The sequence below is a fragment of the Melospiza melodia genome, unplaced genomic scaffold (genome assembly GCF_035770615.1).
Source record: "Melospiza melodia melodia isolate bMelMel2 unplaced genomic scaffold, bMelMel2.pri scaffold_32, whole genome shotgun sequence".
NCBI classification, from domain to species: domain Eukaryota; kingdom Metazoa; phylum Chordata; class Aves; order Passeriformes; family Passerellidae; genus Melospiza; species Melospiza melodia.
Window position 1 is genome coordinate 5,840,512 of NW_026948638.1, and position 6,000 is coordinate 5,846,511.

Below are 6,000 nucleotides of genomic sequence, written 5' to 3' on the forward strand. Positions count from 1 at the left end.
TTTTATCCCAGTTAACTTCACTAGCCACAGCTGCAGCCCAATGAAGGACATCACAGCTGCAACCCATCAAGAACAACTGGGACTTACCTGGGCAAGGCCTATATATGGATATTCAAGTACAACACAGATATTTTACTAGGACTCAAAAGCCACCTATACTATATATGGGAACGTCCCTTGGGCAGTAGGATCATCCTACAAGTTCTGCAGGAATTGTCTGCAGGCTCCTGCAGTGCCTGGTGCTGCTCCCTTGCCAGAGGCAGCTCAGGCCAGGGGGGCACATCTGAGCTGCTGTGTCTGGCTCTGGGGCTCCCTGTTCTGGGCAGTGAGGAGGAGCTGCAGACGCTCTGCAGGACTGACAGGATGGGCTTTGGGGCTGGCAGGAGAAGCTGAGGGACCTGGGCTGCTGGAGCTTCTGAAGAGGAGGCCCAGGGCTCCTTCTGCAACTGCTCCAAGGGTGGTTTCAGAGAATCCCAGAATCAGCAAGGTTGGAACAGGCCATGGAGATCATCAAGTCCACCCTGTGCCCTGACACCGCCTTGTCTCCCCTGAGCCTCCTCCAGGATAAACAACCTCAGCTCCTTCAGCCACTCCTCACAGCTCTTGTGCTCCAGACCCCTCCCCAGCCTTGTTGCCCTTCTCTGGACATGCTCCAGCCCCTCCATGTCCTTCCTAAATTTGGGGCCCAGAACTGCAAACAGCACTTGAGGTGCTGCCCAAGCAGTGCTGAGCACAGGGGAAGAATCCCTGCCCTGCTCCTGCTGGCCACACCATTCCTGATCCAGGCCAGGAGCCATTGGCCTACTTGGCCACATGGGCACACTGCTGGCTCATGCCCAGCCTGCTGTCCATCAGTCCCTGCAGGTCCCTTTCTGCCTGGCTGCTGTCCAGCCACTCTGTCTCAGCCTGTAGAGCTGCAGGGGTTGTTGTGGCCAACATGCAGGTCCCAGCACTTGGACTTGTTCAACCTCACTGTGTTGGATTTGGGCCCTGGATCCAGCCTGTCCAGGTCCCTCTGCAGAGCTCTCCTACCCTCCAGCACATCCACACTCACACCCAGTTTGGTGTCACTGCAAATTTGCTGATGCTGGACTCAGTCCCCTCATGCAGATCATCAGTGCAGACATTGAAATCCACGCTGGCTGGCTCTGACCCCTTGGCCATCCTGTTCGTGCCCTGTGATGTCACTCAGGGTGATCTGTTCCATAACCTTGCCGGGCACCCAGGCCTGGAGTTCCCCAGCTGCTCCTTCCAGCCCTTCTTGGGGATGGGCTCACATTGGCACCTCCAGTCCTCTGGGACCTCCCTGATGAGCCAGGACTGATGGTAAATGATGGAGAGCAGCTTGGGGAGCTCATCCACAGCTCCCTCATCCCCCTAGGATGGATCCCATCTGCTCCCAGAGACACCTGTGAGAATCTGAGAGGCTCAGCAGGTCACCAACTGCTTCCTCCTGGATTACAAGGGCTGTTCTGCTGCCTCTGCCCATCTACCAGCTCAGGAGAACACTTGTTCTTAGGACAGCCTGTCCTAATATTGAAAATTGAGAGAAACAAGATGTTAAGTAGCTCTGCCTTCTCCTTATCTTTAGTTACTATATTCCTCACTGCATCCAATAAAGAGTAGAAGTTCTCCTTATCCCATGTTTTGCTATTAATTTAATTGTGGAAACATTGTCTATTTTTTTTTTCACAGAAGTGGTCAAGTTAAACTCTAATTGAGCTTTCACCTCTTAAGTTTTTTTTCTGCACGACTTTACAACATCCTTAAACATTTCCTAAGCTGCTTGACCTTCTGTCCAAAGTTGATGCACCTCTTGTTACCCTTGAGTTCCCACAAAATCTCCACGCCCAGCCAGGCCAGTCATTTTCCTCACTAGCTCATCTTTTGCCACACTGGGAAAGCCTGCTCCTTCCACCTTAGGATTACTTTCTTGAAATGTGTCCATCCTTCCTGGACCCCTTTGTTTTTAAGGGATGTTTTCCTTAAAAAAAATCAGTGCCTGATTCATTACACCCCAAATCTGCATCCCAAATAGGCCAAAGTCTGCCCTTCCTAATTCCAGTGTAGAAGTTTTGTTGCTGTCCCTCCTTCTTTCACAGAACATTGAAAAGTTGATTATTTCATGGTCACTGTGCCCCAGGCAGCCTCCGAGCCCCACATCTGCCACCAGCCCTTCTCTGTTTGTGAACAGCAGCAGACAGAGCTTTCCTTGGCAGTGGGAGTGCTACCAAAAATTCAGTAAAATTGAAAACTCCTTAACACCAATGCAGCATTAAAAAGCAGCATTATTTATTCAGGGGCATGCATGGGGGACAGCTCCTCCCAAAGCCCTGCAGGCTGAGTAACGGAAAGTTTCTGCTTATATTCTGTATTTTGTATACATATTCATTAATTGTCCCAGACTAAATATACATCTGATAATCATTTTCCCCAAATCATTAATGTATTTCCCCTCCCCTGTTCTCCTGGGGATCTCTCTGGTGGTCCCTGGTGGTCGTGGACCCCAATGTTCGAGTGGGCCTGGCTGAGCTGGCAGGACACTGAGGCTGGTGAACTTTCAGTTCCCCTTCTCACACAATGGGCACTGTGTGGTTTCCACAGGCCTGGGGTTGTGGAGAACAAGCTCCAGGTGTGAGCTCACCTGGTGGAGACAATTGATCATCTGGTAACATGAGGTCACAGAGTGGGCTGTGACATAACAGAGCAGACTGTGACATCCCAGAGGGGCTGTGTGACATTAGAGAATGGTCTGTGACATCACAGAGAAGGTTGCGACATCACAGGGCAGAGGTCTGACATCACAGTGCATACAATGGCATCACAGACTCTGGTATGACATCAGAGAGCAGCTCTGTGACATCAGAGGGGGTCTGTGACATCACAGAGCAGGCTGTGACATCCCAGAGGGGCTGTGTGACATCCCAGAGGGGCTGTGTCAGGTCACTGGGTTGGTCACTCTGCCCCAGCTCCCCCTCACAGTTTCTCCCAACAACTCCAACGCTGTCCATGCCCAGCAGGGTCCCTGTCCCCCAGGATCCCCCCAGCCCCCCTGGAGCCACAGCCTCCACCAAAGGATGTTCCACAGGACCCACCCCAGAGCCTGACATGGGGACAAGGGACCAGGGCTGTGTGACCAGGACATCAAGGACGTGGATTATCCAGGTCACTGTGGCCTGGGTTGGGTTCCCCAGGGTAGGAAAGATGTCTGGCAGCTGGAGCAGGGTCTGGGAAGGGCCTCCAAGGTGGGGCTGGAGCCCTTGGGCTGTGAGCAGAGGCTGAGGGAGCTGGGCTGGTCCAGCCTGGAGCAGGGAAGGCTGACGGGCTCCTCACCCCAGCCTGGCTGTGTCAGCGAGGAGGGGATGGAGAACACAGAGCCAGGCTCTTCACAGGGGGCTGGTGGGAGACAAAAGCTGATGGGTGGGAGGGGAGAGAGGGGAGATCAGCCAGGGCATGAGGAGATGAAATAAGTCAGGCTGGTTTCAGCATTTCCTCAACACCAAAAGCAGCCTGACTCCCTTCTCCATCCACCACTGACAGCTTTGCAAATCAGGAATTGTTGGAGCCATTTTCCCCACACTCCAGAAGGAGCATCCTGATACAAGAACTTAATTGTTTTTATACCTATCACAAAACGCCGTTTGTCTGAAATTAATTTTAGTATGGAAATCACTTGTGGATATTGAACACCAGACACTGCTGGGACATTGTACATCGCTCAGGGAAGAGCGTGATTGTTATTAAATTGTTTCCTGTTCAACTGTGGTCTGTTGGCTATGAAGAGAAACTTTCTGTGCCTCTGGGTCTCACCAGTTCCTGACCCCCAAAGGACACAAACTTGATGAGTTGTGGTTCCCACTCCAATGGTGGCATTTGCACCTCCCTCCATATTCAGAGCAGAGCTCCCTTGTCCCAGAAAGTCCCTGGCAATGCAGGGATGAAGGAAACAGGACAGGCTGTGGGGATCGGGGCAGGACACAGCCAGGGATTTGGAGCCTGGTTGTGAGCCCAGGGCAGGCTTGTCCGCTGGCCTTGGTGAACCTCATCCCATTGTCCTGGGCCCATGGATGTCTCCAGCCTGTCCATATCCCTCTGCAGAGCTTCCTGCCCTCCAGCACAGCCACACTCCCACCCAGCTTGGGCTCACCTGGGAACTGACTGAGGGTGCCCTTGATGGCCTCATCCAGATCAGCAATAAAGAGATTTCACTGACCTGGCTCCAATTCTGAGCCCTGGGGACACCCCTGGATGTGACTCCATTCCTCAGCAGCTCTGACTGCCAGGGGTTGGGTGAGGGAAATGGCGGGGTGGGGGTAGGAACAAAGTGTGATTGATTGTCAGCCATGAAGGGTGTTGATTTTCATATCTATTCAGACTGCATTTGAAGGGGTTAGGGGTCAATATCAACTGGACATTGCTGATACCAATCTATAAACAAGAAAAGAAAACTGGACAAAACCAGTTCTCTCTGCTTAGTTTTCAACATAACATATTCACTTTGAATACACATCTGAAATCTGACTAATTAACCACAGAATAATTGAAAACTTCAAATTTTCCCACGGGGTTTTCTTGTTTAAATGTTTTAAACAAATGTTTAATAGCCTTTTTCACTGAATTCCTCAACTGAGTAGCTCAAGAAAGAAGAGGCCTCTGGAGGAGTAAAATTCATCAGCAACCTCCAAGTGGCTGAGGATCCATCCCCATCAAAGCAGCAATGAACAGAAATGGGCACAGCTTTGTGGCTGCCCCAGCTTTGGCATGGGCCCTGGGCCTGGAGCAGGAGCAGCTCTTGAGGGCCCCAAGGCCGGGACTCTTGTGCTGCCCTGAGCAGATGGGATGACAGCATGGGCTGCAGAGCTCTCAGCACCTCAGCCCGAGGGGAGCAGGGCAGCCAGGGAGCCTCCTTTGGCTTTGGCCAAGATCCTTCCCCCATGGCTGGGGCTGAGTCCTGTGGCAGCTGCAGCTGCTGCTGTGCCCTTGCCAGGGGCTGAGGCCGTGGGGCAGTGCCCAGAGCAGCCTGGCCTGAGCAGAGCTGTGGGGCCAGAGCCGGCTGGGCTGGGCTGGGGAGAGGCCCTTGGTGCTGCCCAGAGCTCAGGGCAGCTGGCAGAGCTTGCAGGGAGCTGGGCTGGGCTCAGAGAGCCTGGCCCAGAAACCATCAGTGTCCATCTCAGCCTGGCTGAGCGTGCAGGGGCAGGACTCAGGCCAGGCCTTGTGGGGCAGGGCCAGTGCCTGTGCAAGGCATTGCAAACAGTCAAGTGGCCCAGAGAGGAGGCTGCTCTGTGTCCTTGGAGGCATGGACAGAGCAGGGAGGGGGCCCAGGACAATTGTCAGCACCAGCCTCTGTGCCCATGCATTGGCAGCCCTGGCTGCTGAGCCCAGCTTTGGCCTGGGCTGAGTTTGGCTCCAGCTCCATCCTCCTGCAGGGCTCAGGGCCTGTTCCCGGCCATGGCCAGCCCTGGCTGCCTCTCTGCTGTCCTAGAGGCCGGCAGAGCCTGGGGCAGGGCTGTCTGTGCAGCCCCACAGGTGCCAGGGGCTCTGCAGGAGCTGGCAGAGGCTGCCCAGCAGAGAGGCCATGGGACACAGAGCCCCAAGGCTGCTGTGGGCACCACGGCACAGAGGCCGTTCCCAGCCGCAATGCTCCTGGCCTGGGCTGGGCCTGCACAGGGACTGGGCCACCATGGCTGGGCCAGCACAGGGCCACAAAGGGGCCATGCAGCCACTGCCGGGGCTGACAGCAAGGCCAGGCACACACAAGCAATTGCTGAGCATGGCCTGTGCTGGCCAGGCCTGACTGTGCCAGAGGCAGAGCTCAGCTGCCCTTGGGGGCTGCAGCAACACTCCAGAGCCCAAAGAGCCTCCACGGCTGTGCTGGAGACCAAGGCTGCAGGAGGGAAATGCAGGGCTGCTGTGGGATGGGGAGGGCATTGAATTCCAGCACACACCTCAGCTCTCTGATGATCCCGTCACCATGCTGGGCCCTGTTTCAGACTGGAACAG